General features: G+C 44.8%; 1 long non-coding RNA gene across 1 annotated transcript in view; it reads left to right on the top strand.

The window, feature by feature from the left end:
- The first annotated feature begins 9,770 nt into the window (after positions 1–9,770).
- LOC106729892 overlaps positions 9,771–20,451 on the top strand; it is a 97,551-nt gene continuing 86,870 nt past the window's right edge. The window contains exon 1 of the long non-coding RNA XR_004315011.1: positions 9,771–10,467. This is a non-coding gene — a long non-coding RNA (uncharacterized LOC106729892). The remainder of the gene's footprint in view (positions 10,468–20,451) is intronic.

The raw sequence follows: 20,451 nt of genomic DNA, 5'->3' as shown, positions 1-20,451 counted from the left end.
GGGGGGACAAAATCCAACCCATCACAAGGTATATGGGAATCTGTGAAGTAGCTTAAGAAAAAAGGATGTGAATAGTACATTGATGGTGAAAAATGTCTTCTAATTTCTCCAATGTTATTTTCCTATCTCTCTGAGAAAAGATATATTCAATATTGGAGTAAGAAGGTTCTTACAGATCACCTAATTTTGTATCTTACGAGGGAGAGGGGAAAACTGAAGTCTCCAGAGATAAAACAAGGTGCGCAGAGTCAAACAGTGTAATAGAAAATCTAAAACTTGAACCTAAATCTCCTTATCTCCTAGACTCTATCCCTCATACCACCTGGGATACTGTGAACACCTTTGCCCTTGAAACCAAACATTAGGTGTCATTCCCTCCATGTTAAAGGCAAGGGGCATCCCTTTGGGGAAGTAAATTTGGGCATCTCTTAAGTTGACCCTTTCCTGTATTCACTGCATGGACCATAGGACACTCCAAGGGCACAGACAGAAGTCTCATGCTGAGGCTTGGATGGTATCCTGGGCTTTACACATCTCCTCTCTCTTTTTCATCTCTCCTTTCGCAAGGTCCCGTTCTGTTGTCTCAAAGCCCAGTCCACCTCCAAAATGACGATTAAAAAATGTGTCAATCTAACTTATCGCTTAATAGGTGATAGATGATATTTTAATGGGAATAAGCCAGTTTTCCACTCTTTCTCCCTTTCCTTGGAGTCTTTTGTGTTTTCTGAGTGCCTATTTTTGGAGAATAAAATGAGACATGTCTTTTCTGTGGCTGTTTTGGCCAAAGAGTCATTAGGAAAGAGCAGACGGTCATCAGTCTTCAAACTGCAAAGAGGTGGTCACCATAGTTTTTGTCAGTTCTTAAGACTTTGGCACCTTGGGTGGTTTTCTGGTGGATTCAACACATTGAAGAGTAAAGAGCTGCCATCACAACTGGCATGTTCAGCCTCAGAGCTTGTCTTGAGCTGTCTGGCCAAACACTGCAGTGGATCTAATCAACTGAGTTTTTATTTCCTAAATTTCATCTTTTTCAAACGATTCAAAGATAAGCTTGAAACAACGCTTTCGTGCTGTTTTCACTTTACTCCCTCTGTGCATAGGATTTCAAAAGCTAAATATTGATCAGGTCGCTTTCCTTGGTTATCTCAGAAAATATCCACTCCCTAAATCAAGTTATTACCTTCAGCTGCTTTTGAAGATGCATCAGTTTCACTCTATCAAATTTTTAATTGGAAAAATGGCATGAGATTAATTATGGAAATGCTTTTTGATTTCAATAGTCAATTAACAGGCAACTGTCTGAAGGCCACAATAATTACATTGTTCTATCAGCATGGCTCCAGAAGTCTTATTTTAGTATATTTAGACTTTTAAAAGAGAATCTGATTAGCACTATTTTTTAATGAATTTGACATTCGAGGGAGGCATGAATTTACTTTGGATGTTGGATTATATATTAACACTTACCAACTTAACATTGATTTTCTTTATTATCTAGGACCATCATCACAGAGACGTTTTTCTGCATGAGTTCCTGCCACAGCTGTACTTAGGTTCAGGCATGAGATTTCAGAGGGAATGTCAACTCTCATGGGCCTGATTCAAATATATTCCTTCCTGATATTTACAGAGCTGTGTGCAAGTCTTACAGATCTATCCTGCCCCCTTCAATGAGGAAATTGTTTTCTCTGACCAACAGGGAACGTAAGTGCTAGCCCCATCTCCTGCAGTTGGCCCTGGAAGTATTTAAGTAAAGCTTAGGACTTGTTTTGATATTATAATTGTATGCCGTCAGAAACACAGGTGCCAAGTATACAGTCAGCTGAGTTGGATCAAATGTATAACATTCAAATTGAGACATATAACTTTCTAGATGGTGGGAATGTTAATGATATTTTACAACAGAATCTTGAAAAGAAATCTCTCTCTGTACAGATCTACTGTAGTCCGAACTGCCTGAGAGTTTGCAGTTAATTTGCCTCCTTCTATGGGGTTTGGAAGAACTGGAAAAGGCAGAGGCTGTTACTGATTCATGTACCCTCGCACCTCTCAGAAATTTGCTGGAGCACTGACATTGGAGTCTAAGAAACCAGGTTTTACCTCTTGGCTCTGGCCCTACTTGGAGTCATTTAGGATGTTTGAACTTTAGTTTCCTCATTTCTAAGGATGCTATAAAGATGAACTAAGACACACTAAAAGCACCTGGCATCCAAATCGTGCTTAGCCGACATTCCACCTGCCTTCTCTGGTTAAAATCTTGGGTGCTAGTTATTTTCTTTCTCTCCCCCTCTCTGCCCCATACTCCAACCAACCAGTTGAAAGGGTATATTTTAAGTCTTTTAAGATACCGTGTTCCAAGGAGATTTTTTTAAATCAGAAAAACTAATCCTTGCTGATGCATTAATAAACTTGAATAGTTAGAATTTACCCCCCCCTTAACATATTTACATTTTAATTTAAGCCTTCAGGAGATGTTGCTTTAACCCACATAGAGGACTTTGAGTTGAAAGAGTCAGGAGGCTGGGGAACAGTATATAGTACTGGGGGCTAGGCAGCTCTATTTCTAAATTTCAGACAGCCGTCCACCTGCCTGTGTGCTCGGCTGCTTATGTTAAATGTAGGTGATTTTTCTCAGAAAAAAGATTATGTGCCCAGGTTGCAGGCAAATTTGGAACAAGCTGTTTTCAACGGACTCCTGCAGGCATTAAAATCAGCGTGTGGAATCTAAGTGCTGTGGCAAGGAAGGTGCCTTCACACAGCTGGATGACAGTCGTGGCTTAGAGGATGAGAAGTAGAGGTCTGAAGATCAAAACTGGGGGAGACCCAGCCAGCAAGCAGTGGCCCCCCACCCCCTGTGCGCCTGTCGGTGAAAATCGCCCTGCAGTTTTCCCCAGAAGCACAAAGAGTAGAGGGAGGACAGTTGATCACTTTCCTATTTAAAACATTTAAATTCAGAGCCCCAATGCATGTTATTAAAGCATCCCAGGTAAGCAGAGCAGAGGGCTGCCCCTCTGTTTCCCTACCTTATACAGATGGAGTGCTGGGTATGCCTTTGTTTTTTTCTCTTCTTTTCTTACAGAAAGTGGTCCCTAGCCTGAAGAACCTCACCATGTGCCAGTGACTCTTCAGAGTTCTGTTTTTATAGCATGGACTTTCAAGCCCTCCTTGCCATTGGCTGGTCCCTGATTTTGTACCAACTGCTTTTCCCACGTAAACTGATGCCCATTCACATTTGCTTTCATCTACTCTTCTCTAGGAAACCATAAAATTGGTCTGGATCTCATAAGATATTCTGTGATTGAAGCAAAGTCGATTTTTCTTTCCTGTCTCTCCTTGTGTGACTTTGTAGATTCAGGGAGTCATAGACAATCAGGTCCCAAGCTGCTGCGAGCACTGATCCCAAAGCAGGTGATGCTTATCCCATGATCACTCACCTCGAGGTTGATGTGATGTTCAAAAGTGAGAATTCTTTTTACCTTTATAGCAAATTTTGTCGCCATTATATTTTCACAACTTCACTTGTTTTAATAAGAAGTCATGTACAGAATTTAGGCATCACCCTAGGCTCCCCCTTTTTTGACATGGAATTTGGAACTCACTTAACAGGAATTCTCACAATCAGAATATCTATCAGGGAGCTGTATATGTAGGCTCATGAGCATAACTGAAGTATAGTATAAAAAGAAAGAAAAATCAGATACTTAGTACTTATTAAATCTTTGGCCACAGATTGCTTTCTTCATGCCTGTCTATTCAGCAGCAAGTTGTCAATGGAATATATGGATGGACCCTTCAGTTTACAGGAAACAGTTAATTAGATCAATGAATTAGGGACTGAGGGGAGGGTGCCCAATAGAACATTGTGTTCCCTTGGCCATTAATCTAGTTTATGAAGAGCTGCCTAAGTGGGGATTTCTTTGTGTTTTTGATACTATGCCTGTCATTCAGAATCAGTTGTCAATGTCAATGGCATTAGCCAACTAGCAAGATTGGAAGTGCCCAGCTCCAGTAAAGAAAAATAGGTCAAAGTAGACTTCTGTCAATGTGACTGAAGCTTCTATTTTACTAGTGTCAAGAAGAGAAAGGACAGTGATCAAAAGAATCTGATGAATATGAGAAATCTAAATGACCAATGAGTAATCAATTTTGCAGCTTTTCTGTCATTGTCTTGAAGCAATTACATGAATGCAATCCTTAGTGTGTGTTACTAAAACATAAGCTTAAGGATTTTAGCGTTACTGATTTTGAGACAAAATGCCAAGAAAAAAAGTGGCTATGAAATTCTTGAAGTTTCTATTTTAAGTAGTCCATTCAGTGTGTCAGTGACAACTGGTTCAGCAGAACGATTCCATTTTTAAGTACTCTTGGCTACTTTTAATCAAGCCACCTTCAGATTTCTGGACGTTCTACAGGGGCTGTGAAATAATTCTGATTGTCCAAAGAGTGAAGCTAGTCAGCATAGGCAAGCCAGAGGCCCCATGTGGACTCAGTCCTGGTGCCCCAAACCTCCGCAGGCCTTCTATGGGAGAGAAATCAGAAGTGTTTTCCACCTAGCTGTCTGGGCTTTTCACAGAGTGAACTTTAAAATCAAAGTTTTAGCTTTATGTCACTTGAGAGAGTAATGGGAAGGGCTTTCAGGTGGAAGGAGGGCTGTGATTAAAGCTTGAAAGGGGCTGAGAACAGGTATGTGGTAAAGGTATATATATATGTTTTATATATATATATATTTTTTTTTAAATGGTGTCAGGGATTTAGAATAGACAGCATTAGCTAGGACAGAGACAGGCAGAGTGATATACTCAAGGGGAAATTGGGGTCTATGTTTAATAAAGAAGTTTCCCTCCATAAATGAATTTGGTAGACAGCTCTTTGCTACTACAAAGCATTAGGGAAAAGAATACAGGTGGAACTCAATACATTTAAACAATACTGGATCAAATACATCACAGCAGGCAGGAGAGAATTCCAGGACAAGAAATAGCGAGCATCAAGCTTAGAAAAGGAAACTCTACCTCTTCACAGGGGTCAAAGGCCAGGGCCCCTCTCTGGGGTGATTTTATTCCTGTTCAGTGTGCGGCGGGGTTCAAAGAGACTCTTGGGGTGCTCTAGGATCAAAGCAGCGTGGGCTGGTGGAGCTTCACATATCAAGCTTTTCCATCTTGGGAAACTTACAATGGAATCCCTTCTAACTTTGATAGAAGTAAAGTGGGAGAGGAGTTGGCTCTGGAGCGGAGACCCGCCAGCAACCTCCTGATGTTCACACAGGAGAGTGAGCTTTGCTGGGACTCACCATGCTTGTAAATCTAAGCGTCTTCACTAAAACTTGTGTAGATTCAAATTCATGCCCATCTCCATCTGTGCTGATGGGTATGTGTTTGTGGAGGTGAGACCTTGAACTTGGTAACACCACAGTGTTCTTTTACACTCATACTTTTCTTTCCATGGATTCGTATGCAGAGTTTCTTATTCCAGAGTCATAGTTTAAAGATATAGGTAAAGCTCTTCAGGGGTTCCTGTGAAACTAAATGTGGCCAGGTATCTGGTTAGTGGGGTCTTCCTGAACCAAGGCAATAGGGGAAGCTGAGCAGATCAGCTGGGGAAGTGCATGGGCTGAAACTGGATTGCTCTCACCTGGCCGTGCCACATGCTAGGGTTGCTCCTTGCTGTTTGCCCCCCCTGGGAGGTACAACTTAGTAAGTGCAGGGTACACACAGGTGGAAGCCTGGCTGAGGAGCCCCTGTTGTCAAAGAAAAAGAAGCCACCTCCTTCAAGATGAAATGGTAGCTCTAAATCATCTCAATCCCATGTTGGTTTATGAAATTAACTGGGGAATTATTTACTCATACATAAAGGCTTTGAGGGCCAGGCGTTGGACTAGGTGCTTGGGAGAGCAGGGTCCTCACTATGGCAGGCAGCAGAGGGCAGGAGGGCAGTCACATGAACAGAAGTGACACTGTTGGATCAGTGTTGTAAGAGTTTACAGAAGATGCTCGCAGAGCCCAGTGGGACTGGGGCCTCATCAGTAGTTAGGGTGGAGAAATGTAGGTCTCCTTGAAAGCCCTGTTCTTGTCTTCAAATTAAGAATTATGTGAATGGTATATCCACCTGCTGCCAGTAATCCCATCCCCTCTTGTAGTCCTTTATTCCTTTCTCTTTGGGTGCTTTCCCCTTACCCCAGGGACCAGTACCCCAAGCAATAAACCTCTACTACCTAATCAAGCCCCAGAGGGTATCTTTTGTGGGTCCTAATCCTGCAATGCCACCTAAGAGAAAGATGAACTTCTTGGACAGATGAGTTTACCTTACTAATGGGTGACCGTTCTATCCACATGTCTCTGGGGTAACATGCCTTTTAATGGGGCCCTCAAATCCTTCACCTGAGTCACTAGTGCAGGGGTGATGTGAGCTGGCAAGGGAAGTGTTTGGGAGCCACTGGTTTTCTTGGATCATCTGAAATCATAGCACATGTGGAGAAGCTTCCTCAAGCAAATGAAGTTAAAAAAGTTTATCCCAAGCCAGGAAAAAAGTTCTGATTTAAAACTACAATGCTCATATATTTATTAGCATGTTTTTTTTTTGATTCCTCAAAAGAATAACTGAGAAGGCCTTTGATGTATCAAATGTTAAGGCTTTGATGTATCAAATGCTCTGTGCCTGGAGGGATTAGTTCTGATTAGAAAATTCGGGTCTCTGGTCCCTCGTCAGGCCTTTAAATGACTTGTGTATCCTTTCAATAACAGGGAAATGGCAGGGCTGGTGTCGCTTGGGGAAGGTGCCGCGTTTGTAGTGGCATGCTGTGTGTCTGTCCACGGAAGACCATTCAGTTTCCACCCCGCCGAGGGGACTTGGGGGCCAGGAGGAGGCCTCGCTGATCTTGGGGATGTCAGTCACAGTAGTACGTCTGGGAATGTTCATGCATTCCTTAAGGATGGGAACTTCTCTCTGGGTCCCTGGTGCCTATAGGCCTGCTTTTTTCTTTTCTTTTTTTTTTTTTTTTTTAAATCTTCCAAGGAGGACAACCTGGGGGCCTTTAGTATCTAATGGTTCTCCTTTTCCATGTGGCTTTCACCTGGGTCCTTTGGGCATGAAACAGTAAAACTAAAGTAGGACTTTTGCAAAGTAAACTTAATAAGACACGGTCTGGGCCCCTCTCCCAGCAGAGTGGGATACATGAGGGCGTCTGGAGAACAAAGGAAGCTGGGCGGGGCGGTGGGGTAGGACCTGACACCCTGACACCGAGCGGTCTTGGTTCATCTTTGATCTGAAACATCTCTGTTAAATATTTTTCAGTGGTCATGCCCTTACTCACTCTGGAGAGAAAAAGAAGTGTCCTTATAGAGTACAGAAAGTTACCCAGTGTTGTGGGGAAGAATGATCCGAGATGCCGCTGACTGTGGGTCTCTGTGCTCTCCCTGCCTCCCCTCCCCATGGAAATCCCTCTGGTCTTGCTCTCCCTCAGAGCAGAGCCTCTGCCCATGGAGAAAGCAAAAACCAGAGAAACTCCAGCTTTGGGCCACTTCCTGTGAAGCTGCCGCCCAAGGGCCTCCCGACAGCTTAGCTGAAGTACAAGGCCTTTTGCTAGCTGGGCGCAGTGACTCTGACTTTACTCTTCCAGGGCTGTTTACTGTTTTGCAAGTGAACAAGTAAGCTGTGCTCGGGTTTGTGTCTCAGATGAACCGAGAGTGATGCATCTGTTCTCCCTAAATGACCGCTTGACCTGCAGGGCGGAAGGCTATTTTCCCTGTAGGTGAATTCAGGGTAGGTCTGCGCTACTGATGCCCGAGGAAACAGCTGTGTTGGGTGGAATTAAAATACCCCTCACACCTAAGCGTCAACCTGGAAGCAACTCTCTTCACTTCTGCGCTCATCCCACTGGGAAGACCTGCATGTGGGCCCCGACGGCAAGGGTCTAGGACTCGTGATCCCCTGAGTATTGAGGAGGGGCACCTGATGTGGGTGAGCCCTCAGGAGCTCCTCGTGTTTTACAAGCATTCTGGGGGCACCTGCCCTGGGCTATGTATTGTTTGAGTCACCAGCATTAATAAGAGTCCTTGCGCTGGAGGATGCATGAACTAAAGGCAATAAGGGGCGTGAAAGAAGGATTAGGCTTGTAGGAAAAGTTACAACAGGACAGACACTTAAATGAAATCGTTGGTATATTCTCAACGTCAGATATGGGAACAATACCGACTGGGGAAATTGAGAAAGGATAACAAAGTAGGTGACAGTTGAGCTGGGTCTTAGAGAATGATATATATTCCTTAAGAACACACTGTAGTCTCATTTGAAACAATGCCTTTGCAAATGTTGCAGTTAGTTTTAGCTCCCTAAGTTTTGCGACAAAGGCCCAGCATTCTTTGCTGCTTTAGTGCAAGAAATGTTTTTCAGTTTCCAAAGAATCAAGTAACGTATGAGCACAGTTGTCTCATCGGTAAGAGTTGAAGTTGTGTGACCCACAAAGAGCTAACCAGAGACCAGGTGCAGAGAGAAGTGTGCCAGGATGGCCACGTTCTTAACATAGAATCAGAACAGGAGGGTTTACAGGAATTTTGTATTTCCTTTGTACGTGGAGGCCATCTGGGAGATGTGGTTTAGGTGCTGTAACGTGGGATTTGAGATATTCCAGAACCTTGTAGCCATAGAGGGAAAGAATGTTAACATCCCAGAAAAATCTAAGATTTGTTTTCACTGAAGAAACAAAGACAGCCCGTGGCTGGTGTAACGTTAGTTTACTAAGACTTTCCCCTGCAGGACAGCTAACGGTTGCTGCGGCTTCGTTTTCCCTTCCTCAGGGTACGAGGAAAATTCCTTTCTCCTGCTGTCTTAGCGAGAACCTCCACCCAGATTCAGAAAGGATGATATCAGTGATTATAACAAGAACTTGCTGTGTGCGAAGTGTAATCCGAGGCGTTAATCGCCCCATAACCAAACCGCCCTCACCGTCGGAACCACCCGCACCTCTAACTTACAAGCTAAATTCTAAGCAGCTGAGGACACACACGCTACCCAGCGGCAGAGCTAGAGCCTGAGCCCTGCAAGTCCGACCTCCAAGCCTCAATTCTTGGTCACTCCACTGTTTTCTCTCATAAACTGATTCACCCTATAGAATGGGTGAATGACAGGGCTTCCTCCCTCAAGAAGTTAAAGTCTGGTAGGCTGGTTTTCAAATGACTACGCTGCAAGCTTTTCTCCCTCAGGTAACTGAGCCTATATAAAGCTTGTCTTCATTAAAAACGCCCTGTGGTATTTATCCATTTCAAGCATCTCCCTTGCTCTCTGAAGACAAACAGGTAGCTGGCTTGAGCCCCCTTCCCGTTTGACCCCCCCCCCCCCCCGTCCCCCATAGCAGCATGGCTAGGAAGTCTGGACCAGGTTCGTTTTCCTCAACAAGTCAAACGCTGAGGCGCCAAGGTTTATAACAGAGAAAGGAAAGAGAATAGAACCTCAGCCCCGCCTCCGGGAGGGCTGGGGCCCCGCGTATTTATGGGAGGAGCTGGGAGGCGGAGGAGAGGGAAGCTTGCAGCGCCTTGGGAAACGTGACTGGAAGCACGTACATCATGGTGGTTCTGCGCAGGCGCAGCTCAGCCACGGGCCTCTGCACGTGCAAACACGGAGGCAGCCCGCTCAAGGGGGGGGGCGTTTTCAGCCCTCTGACGTCAAGAGGTCACCCAGCGGACACTCGCGCATGCCCAGATGGAGGGTCGCTAGTGGTCCTAACCAGTCTCAACCAGCGCAGCTCCGGCCAGACCCAGCGGTTTCGGCTCCGGCTCCGGGCGCTTGGAGCTGGTACCAGGCTTATGCGGCCACAAATAAAACGACCCGGATTCGTGAAGGCAGGTGGAGTGTGTTTGACTAATAATGACCCACGGTTTCACCTCCATCTGTCACGGGAAAGGGGGCACACGGAGGAAAGCTAATGGCCTTAGGTGAGCCTGTCAGGCCGCTCCACGGCGTCTTCGTCACCAGTCTCCTGGCAGCCAGTTCCCTGCCACCGGCTTAGAATACCTGCTCCTGCGGACCCGAAGGGGAGGTGGCTCCCCTCTTCTGCCTCGCTCGTGAACTCAAGCTGCTTAAGCTTTTAAAAGACCCCCCTCGACCAGCTCCTGGTAGAAACGTCAGATGCGTTAGGATGGAGGCGTTTTTCACTAAGAGCTTTCTCGTGCACCTTTTCCCATCGACTTTGTAAAACCTGCTGGCCTTTTGGGTGGAGCTGCCGTGCTGGAACCTAGAGGCCCACTCGGGCCGCCGGCGCTCACATTTGCATATGCCGCAGGACCTATTTCTGGGCGCCGGGGACTGCTGCCCACGCACGCAATCTGCCGCCTCTCCCGGCAGGGCCTCTGCTTTCCCTCAACTCCAGCTTCTCCGGAGAGACGGGGGTGCACAAAGCTGCCGTCAGAAGTTGCCGAGGCTCCAGTGAGAAGTCCCTGAATGGTGACGTTGGGGCAGACGAGTCATGGAGGAAAGGTGAGAGGGTCTAAGGCGAGACAGCAGGAATGGGATTCCTAAGTTTTCAATCAGGTGAAGGGGGGCAGCCTCTGCTTTCCCACAGGGTTTAAGGTGAGGGCATGTTAATCAGAAAGGAGTTGTTATAACGAAATCATTTTATGTGACACTCTACCAACTGGAACAAGGCTAGCTTTGGCTTTTCAGTGTATAATAACCGAGGGGCTCTTTGAACAACTGGCTCTTCAGTTGATCGGTCATGTTGGCTCTGTGGTTGGAATAAAGGAATAAATACAGCCCTGCACCCTATTTTGATAACCATTTCTTAAATCACTTGTTTACCCCAAATTGTGGAGGGAGCAGCTCATAAACTAGCATAGACATCACAGGCTTCAGACCCACCTGGTCTTCGCCCTCTCCACAGCAGCCTCGTGGAGAAGAGTGCTAATTACGCTGATTGAATCCTCGTGACTGAGCTCCTTTTCAGCTGCTTTGATTTATTCTTTTGAGTATAAACGAGTTTTCAATGAGAATTACAGAATAGGCAATACCGGAGGAAAAATGCCAGTAGAATCTATGATTCCAGATGCTGTTCTAAATAGCTGTTGAATTCCTTAAATTATTAGCTCTCTAAAACCCTGTCCCACCCTCCCTACCCCACAGGCTTACACAGTTGAGATTCGGGAGGAAGTCCGGGGTCACAGAAAAGCTCCTGGCTCCTGCGGGAAGGCCTCGGGACCCTGACCCTTGTCTCAGCAGCAGCAGGTGTTAAGCACTAAGGCCCCATGCTGATTTCTTACATGACTAGAGCGTAATAAAGACTTTTGAGTGAAGCCATCATATCCTAAAACCATGGCCTCTAAACAGTTGGGTCACCGACTTATCCACGTTTGTCTGGGATTCAACTGGTCTTGACACAAAGTTCAACATCCAGGAAACCCCTCAGTCTGGGACTAACTGGGATGATTGGTCCCCCTACTTAAAAGGCACTTAAAATGCAGCTTCCCTGGGATGCGATACGATTTTCTGTTTGTTTTGTGGTCTGGAGCTGCTGTACCATCAATATTCTATGGGCTGTTCACTCCATTATCAGAATGGCACCAGGGAACCCATTTAGCTGAGGAGAGGGATGGGGATATGGTGGGAGGGGGTAGAATAAGGGACAAGAGAGCAAAAAGATTAATGTCATATTGCAGTCGGACCACAGGGCTTCTTTTACGCTATAAATATTGCATGAAGTGGTGATGTAACCTGTACCACAGTGTGGCATGGGATTTGGCTGTTTTTATGGCTCGTGATTAAAGTAGGAAACAAGTCTCTGATTAGATTATTCTTCACCCCCACCTCTGTCCTTCATATTTCCAAGAATACTGTTTTATTCATGCACTCAATCTAACTCAAACCCAAACACCAGAATACGTAGATCACAACCTAGAAAATGCATCATCAGAAATGTCTTGTTTATTCTTTGCCCAAAAGTATTTATAATCTAAGATACTGACTTTGATAAGCACTGCAAGGGGGAAAAAAAAGTTGAGTCTTGTAAATTCTGCCTCCTTTTAGGAAGTGTTATCTGTATGTGGTAAAATCCATTGAAGTTCTGTTGAGGTTACATAAGAAAATAGATGGTTTTTAAATTATTTTAGTTTGTTGCAATTGCAGATAGCTAAATACAGTTGGTGAAAAAGCGAATTGAGCTCTAAGGAACAGAATTCAATCTATTGCTTTTCTCCTTCTGGTCTATCCTAGTAATTTAATTATTTGTGAAACTTTTAAACTCAGTTGACTACCTTGGAATTTATCCAGGTTGGAGGATGTTCGGTGTTACACTGGTTATATCTTTTGGTCCTGGTCCAGCAATTAGCAGCTTGGCTTTATTCAATCATAAAGATCTAAGTAGGTTGGAAATGCCGGTGTGCAGTGCTTAACATCTTTAAATTACATCTGTTTTTAAAATTCAGAACATTGAGTCTGCTTACTACGTGGAAGTGCAGTAGAGCTACCAGGTTCAAATTGAGAGAAATTTTTGTCTCTTTTAGCCCTTTCTATAGACTTACTGGGTGGGAATTTAAAAATTCAACTGTGATGACTAGGGCTCAAAATTAAAATAATCCAATATAAATAATGTCAGAAGGTGAGCTCTCATAAATCATCAAGTCTTATGTTAAAAATAGGTGAAGGTCTAAAATACTGCTCTGGTTATTGGATGCTATCTCCTGGCTATAATTACTGTTTGATACAATTGGCCATCCTTTCAACGCAGAGGGAGAATCATCAAGACCTATTGTTAAAATTCAGATAGCATAACATAGCATAGTTATTTTGTGCAAATCAGTCACTGAATAAGTATAGCTACATTTTGAAATTCAGGTTGCATTTTGGAAAAAAAAAAAAGCTACTGTGAACTTAAAGTGTTGTGTAGCTTTTACTTGTTTTTGTAAATTTTGGTCTCCCAGGATTATGTTGTGGGACCATCTAACGGCTATTGATTTTTTTCCTAGCTTATTTTCCAGCTGTATTATCATGTCTAGGCATCAGGATACAGTTCTTTCGTCAGTGAACCTTAAGACATTTTGCAAAGCGGTCAGATCCCAGCTGTTCTCCATATAGAACTTGGCCGGTGCCAACTAAAATGGCTCAAGTGCTGCTGATGAGCACACAGGCTCTCTTGGCATTTGTTTAGAACAGTTAGCACTGGAAAGTTAAGCACAGAAGCTAATCTCTTGCACTTCACGTCTGTAAATTCTAGCGTTTGAGTGGGGATGTGGGAATAGTAAGGGACAGTGTGAACAAAGGCGTTTACACCTCCTGAGTTTCTTAAATTAGAGGGAAACACACATGTAGCCAGTTGTGCTGATGTTCTAGAACAGGCCTTGCTAAACTACAGCCTGCTGACCAGATCCAACCTGCCCCCTGACTTTGTAAATAAAGTTTTATTGGAACACAGATGTGCCCATTTGTTTACACATCTTTAATGGTCTTGGTGCACTGCTTGGGGATGGGGGGGGGGCGGTGAGTCATTGCAACACACACCCTATGGCCCGAAAAGCCTAAAATATTTACTCTCTGGGCCTCTACAACAATTTTGCTGACGCCTGCTCTAGGAACTTAGACTTTATTTCATTAAGACTCTCTTTTATTTAAAATTCACAATCAGCAGCTTGGCTTCAGTCGGCACTTGCCTTGCCCCAGCTCTGGCGTGAGAGGGAGGATGTGGGCTCCCCTGCTGCAGCTCGTACCAGCCCCTGGGGCTGGACGGCCCGGGCTGCACCACTCCCCGCAGTGCCCAATGACAGCATGGGGTGCCAGCAGGGCCCTGAACAGAGCACTGGGGACTCCGCCTTCAACTTTTGGCCTCCAGAGGCTAAAATACATGTAGGAGGGTTGGTAGTAAAATTGACCTTCATGTTTATTGAGCTAGAGAGGCTGTTTTCTTAAGGTTTGGTGAACTGTCAGCAGCTTTGCGTTGTGCAGACTGTAATGACTTAAAACAACTTCATGTGGATAAGAGAAGCCAAAATCAAAGAAGCCAGAAATATCTGAAAAGCAAAAGCCCATTCGTCTTTAAAAAGAAAAAGAAAAAAGGGCAAATAGGCCAATTGACAAGAATTTGGGGAATATTTCCATATGCTGTTCTAAGGTGGAAAAGAGATTCAGGAAACCCCTAAAAGGTGCTTTTACAAATGCCCCGTTTACTGATAGATTTCAGACCCCTCTTTCTGTTAAAACTCCCTACATGGTGAAAACAATGGAAAAAATAGAATTTATATAATTTCCTTGGCGGTCCTTTTGGAGGCATCATCATTTATCCTCGAATGTGTTCTGTGGTAAGGAAGGGAGAGCTATCATCTGTCTCCAATTTCAATGAAAAGAAAAAGAAGATTGCGAACAGGCTGTGTCAGAGCCGAGCTGGGTTTGGATGACAGCAACTATTCACTGGCTGTGTGATGTTGGGGTAAATTATCTCTTGGGGTAAGAAGCTCTCTAAGCCTCAGATTCTTTCAGCTGCATCCATAATAAAGACACCCAGCTCTTGGGTTTGTTGTAAGGATGTATGAGATAATGTCTGCAGAACAAGGAGCGCAGTGACTGTCCTCAGATGTGTGCACAGTGAAATGTTCGTGGAGGTGATGAGTCACCAGGCGTGCAGAAGGGTTAGCCCCGCAGGCCTGGGCCTGCTGTCCTCAGAAAAGCCTGCTTGCAAGCTTGGCCCTTGGCTGGTATCTGGGAACTTGACTTGTAAACAGCCCCTGACAATGATAGAAAACTTCCTAACTGATAAGGTGGCTCCCTCTGCCTCCACTGTGAGTGCAGATAACGTGGTGTTCTGTGGAACACCTGTTTTCCCTCCAGGAGTCTAGAATGTTGGTAGATTTTAAAAGCAGAGGGTGCCTACATGACCAGCTCCTGTGAAAATCCTTAGACCTTCCTAATGAGGACCTTGCATTCTCTGATCTCCCTGGGCAGAAGTGTCATACACTTGTTGCTGCAGAAAGGTGCCCCGTCACCAGAGGGAGAGCAGGCAGGGGACCCTGCACAAGAATCCCTTCAGATTCTTCTTTTATGATCTGGCTGGATATCTTTATTACCGCCTAAGTCATCTTAGCCATGAGTCAAACTATGTGCTGAGTCCCCTGAGTCCTCCTAGTGCATCTCCACCATGGGGGTGGTCTCAGGGGCCTCCGACACACTGTGTATAGTTTCTCTGTATTTTAATGCTAATTTGATTAGGCTAGCCCAGTAGTTGCCAGCCTTGGCTATAATTAGAATTAGCTGGAAAATTACATACACGTCCCTCTCCACCCCAACTGCATACACCCTGCCTCACAACAGTCAAATCAGGATTTCTGTTGTGTAAGACCCAGGTATCAGTATCTTTGGTTCTGACATTTCCATTTGGTTCTTTTTTTTTTTTTTAATAGTTTCTATGTCTTTGTGGAAATTCTCCCTCTCTTCAGGCATGTTGTCAATCTTCCCACTAAATCTCTTGGCATCTTTTTTCTTTTAAATTTTATTTTGAAATCATTTTAGATTTACAGAAAAGCTGAAGGAACAACACAGAGGGGGAGCCTGTGTACCCTTCACCCCACTTTCTCAAATGTTCACATTGCATACAACCATGGTAGTTATTGAAGCTCAGAAATTGACATTAGCACGGTATTGTTAACTACACTACAGCATTTGTTTGGGTCTCACCAGATCTTTCCAGTGACATTTTCTTCTGTTCTGAGATGCAATCTAGAATTTAATTTTGCAATCCCTAATTGTCATGTTGCCCGAGTCTCCCCTGTCCCTGGCGGTTCCTCAGTCTTTGTCTGTTACAGCCTTGGTCCTTTTGAAGGTACTGGTTTTTGTAGACTGTCCCTCCATTTGGGTTTGTCCAGTGTTTTCTCAGTAAGATTCAGTTTGTGTATTTTCCGCAAACACTACAGAAGTGACGCATTTCTCTCCGTGTATTACAACAGGGTATATAACGTTGATCTCTCTCATCTTGCTGGTGGTCATACCCTTGACCACTCGGTAAAGGCGATGTCTTCTGGGTTTCTATATTGTGAAGTTTTGTCTCTGTAGTTAATCTCTTAGAAACATTGAGACGAGGAAAATATCCTGCTGCTTCTCAAACTTTTGCCTGCTCACTTAGGCAAACTTTTGTGGATCTTGCCTGCAACAATTCTACCTGTGGTGTCTAAGAATAATTTTCTGTTTCTCTTTTTTCTTCTACATCTGTTAATTGGAATTCTGTAAGAAAGCTGTCTCTTCTCCCCCGTTTACTTATTCAGTTACCTATTATGTCAGTATGGACTCATGAATATTTATTCTGTTTATGGGTTGTAATCTAACAATATCATTATTTATTTTATGTGTATTTGTAAATGGTCCAGCTTCAGCTGTCGGGAGCTTTTTCACGTTGGTGCCTCTGCCTTTTGACATATTCCATCCTCTTCTGAGTACTTTCTATGAGATGCTCCAGTTTCATCCCGTATTTTCTCTGCCCCACCCCTAGGACCAGTCTGTTTGGCAAAGAACCCCAGTGCCTTTAATTGGAGAATGGAATTTAAAAGTCAGGATCTGGGCTCTGGTGCCTTTGCCTGCAGTCCCTCTCAGTGGATGGAATTTGGAAATAAATGCATGTATCCTAGCCCGTGCCTGCATACCCACTCTGTTAATTTCCACACCTGTGTATCAAATGCACACACGTTCATACCCACGTCTCCAATTCCAGCCCAACACCTCAGGGTTAATTCTTTATTCTTACCTTCCTCCTTTCCTAATTTGTAACATTTTTCTCTGACAGTGAGAAACCTTGTTCTAGTTATCTGTATTTTCTGTTTATTCAATTCTGGTACACATACAGAGTAGTTGCAGAATTGCTAACATTTTGAGAAACAAACTTACTAAATGGAATTCCGTGTTTGTGTGCTGTTCTTTGTGTTTATCCATTGGCTTCTTTACCAGAGTTATTTTAAACTGGTCATGCCAATGTCTGGGGCCATCTGGGGCCATCTGGGTCAGCATCACATGATTCGTTCGTATTTTTGATCACATTTTCTTGTCCCTTTGGTGTGCCTTGTAATATTGTCTTTTATTTGAATACTTTTTAGTAAAAGAATGGCAGACGCGAATTAGATAGCATTTGCTCCGCATACAGGCGGGTCCCTACTTGGTCAGGCTACTGGAGAGAGAATGCAGATAGATTCAGTCTGATCTGTGATTGAGCTGGGTCTGAGCTTTGCAGCAGCTTTAGTTTGGCTCAGTCACTAGTTTCAAATGCTTTGAAGCAGGATCGAGACTTGCGCCACTAAAGGGACTGGGACACAAGCACCGGTGAGATGCTAGTGAGCCCTTGTGCTTGACAGCTGAACCTCCAGCTTTCTGCTGTCTACTCCGGATCCTCAGATCCTCAAAGAGGTTTTGTTCTCCAGTCCCACCCCCTCCACACACCTTCTGGACCATGACAGTGGTCCCCCAGCACTGCCTTATGCTCTGTGGAGGCCTCAAATGCCTTGGAGCAGTTTCTTTTGGTTTCCCTGCCCTCTTGTCTGCTTTGGGGGTACCTGCCTTGCACTTGGGGGAGGCACTTCATGCCTTGGTTGGTAGGGGATGGCTCTCAGATCTCTGATGCTGCCCTAGCCTTTGATATCCTACCTGTGGTAGGCAGGGTGATGGCCCCTCAGGGATGTCTGCATCCTAATCCCCCGAGGCTGCAAATTCATTAGATTACTTGGACAAGGGGACTGGAAGTTGCAGATGGAACTGAAGTTGTCAGTCAGATGACCTTAAGAAAGGAAGATGATGCTGGGTTATCCTGGTGAACCCAGTATAATCCAAGGGTCTTTAAAAGTGGAACAGGGAGGCAGAAGAGCAGAGGCAGAGGAGGAGACGGGATGATGGAAGCAGGATCTAGAGATACAATGTGCTGGCTTTGGAGATAGAGAAAGAGTACCACCAGCAAGGGGTGCAGGCAGCCGGCAGAGGCTGGAAAAGGCAAGGAATGGAGTCTCTCCTTGATCCTCAAAAGGGAACGCAGCCTGGCCAGAACCTTGGTTTTAGCTTAGGGAGCCTGAGTGTCAGCCTGCTGACCTACGGAACGGGAAGGTCATGAGTTTGGGGTGTTCTCAGCTGAGGACTCTGATCTGTTCCTGCAGCAACAGTAAAATGATCTACACCCCCAAGCACTTGGTGAGGATCTGTGGGAAAGCCTTGCCCAGTGGTCAGAGCCTTGGAATCAGGGTCATGTGAAGCAGCCCACTTGTGGTTAGTGAACGTTCGTGAAGAATTGGGCAGGTGTTCTGGGCTGAATTGTGTCCCCACAGGATTCATATGCTGAAGTCCTGACCCCCAGGACCTCCAAAGTAACCGTATTTGAAGAAAAGTTCTTAAAAAAGATAATTAAAGTAAAATGATGTGTTTAAGGTGGGCCTTAATCCAATATGACTGGTGTCCTTACAGAAGGACAGAATCTGAGCATAGGCCTGTGTGTGCGCAGAGGGAGAAGCCAGCTGTCTACAAGCCCAGGAGAGTGAGCTCAGGATAAACCAGTTCTGCCTGCACCTCCATTTTAGGCTTCTCACCCCCAGGCTGTGAGGAAATCCTTTGTTTAGCGGCCGCCTGCTCTGGGAGCTTTGTCCTGGGCCCAGCAGGCTGATACAGCGAGTCTCACAATTCTCCTGGGATGCACTGAACTTACAAGTAGATCTATGCACTTTCAGTAAGTGGTTACTGAGTGTCTCATTGTTTAAGAGAGAGGCCCAACCATGTTCATAAACCTAAAATCCTCACTCAGTGAGTGAATGAGTGTAGTTATTAGTAAGTTAGACAAAGAACAAAGTAGGCAAAGAACAGAGCACTTAGGCGTGGAAGAGATGGCAAGGTCACTGACACAGATTGTTCAAATTCGGTTGTCCTACACAGAAGATGTGGTGGCACCTCCTGTACACCCCCAGAGGGGTGTGAAATGGCCTGTCTGTTGGCTAAGGCATGTCTTGAGCCCAGGTACAATTAGAAAGAAATGGAAACACTTGCTGTATGGCCTCCCTCTCCTCTTTGTTTGTTTGTTTGTTTGTATTCCAAGATAACTTTGGATGTTCTGTTTGTCCTCTAAGCCAGGATATAATATATTGATTACTTTTCTTTTAAATCACATTTCTTTGTGTTACTGTTGTGGCTTTTATTTCAATTAGAATTTCCCGATATCTTCTATTAAGCATTTACAATTTCTTGGGTTCCTTCCAGGAAAGCTAACTTCTTATGTGTGAATTTCCCTAGGCTTAGTTTTGAGAAGAATTGGAGCAGAGGAGAATCCCTCTCACCTGGGAGCCCCTGTGCCAGTAAGAGTTAGGACGTAACTATGCAGAAAGCACTGGTAGCCAAGAGCCACTTGGATGGATCCAGCTAGTGTCATACCTAGAGGGTCAGCGAAGCCTGGTCAGCCGTGGTTTCGGATGTGGTCTTCACTCACCAGGAGGGGCAAGACTGATCCCATGAGCTCAACATTTAGAGCCGGGTGTACTTGAAGTGGTGGCTGTGGTCCAGCCTGAATGGCTGTCTAACGTGTGATCCCTCTGGTAACACAAGGGTTTGGGTTTGACTTACACTTCTGTTTCAGAATTGTCTGTGTTGTATTAGATTTTTATCGTATAGGTCTTTGTGTTTCAGGGGCATGATTTAGCTCATGGCATGTCCAACTCCATGAAGCCAAGGAAACCTTGTTATAAGAGTACCATTATTAACACGCCCATTAGGAAAGCTTCCTCAGGACTAAAAAGGATTTATGACCCCCAAGCTTAATTGGAATCAGGCTGAAGGCTGGGGCAGAACTGTCGTAGTCTCTAGCTTGATGGACGCTTTATGGGTGCTTTGTGCCTGAGGGCCTCTGCTTCCAGGAAGTGGATAGGCAGGCGCTCGGTGAGGGTCCCTTCAGAAGGCCCACGGCCAAGAACCTGACCACAGAGCCCACCGGAGACTCTCCTCCTTTTCCATCCAGAATCTGTCCAGCAAATGGGTGGTTCTGAAAGGAGTTAGCTACTTCCAGTGACCAATGACCTCGTTTCCTGTAAAATAAAAACTATGTACTTGGGAACATCTCTGTTGGAATATCTGACTGATGAGTCCTGTGTTCAGGCCCCATGCTTTGCTGGGAGAACATCTGCAGTCCATGATCGTGGGCTACAGCCCAGTTCTCCATTCCTGGAAGAATTATTTTCATATTCCTCTCCAGTTTTAAGTTCTGTGCTTTTGTGTCATGTTTGAATTCCTTTGACATTTCTCTTACAGTGAGGTTATTTGCAGGCTAAGTAAACCCACCTGGACTTCTGGCTAATGGCTCGTATTTTAGTGTTTTATTAACATTCATATGTAATGACTGTGGTTCTCAACAGGCGCAGTTCTGCCCCAGCAAGGGACACATGGCCATGTCTAGAGGTATTCTTGGTTGTCACAACATAGCAAGGTGAAGTTCTGGCATCCAGTGGGTGGAGGCCAGGGACAGTGCTAAACATCCCACAA

The sequence above is a fragment of the Camelus ferus genome, chromosome 24 (genome assembly GCF_009834535.1).
Source record: "Camelus ferus isolate YT-003-E chromosome 24, BCGSAC_Cfer_1.0, whole genome shotgun sequence".
Lineage (NCBI taxonomy): Eukaryota > Metazoa > Chordata > Mammalia > Artiodactyla > Camelidae > Camelus > Camelus ferus.
This window is presented reverse-complemented; position numbering and strand designations above follow the sequence as displayed.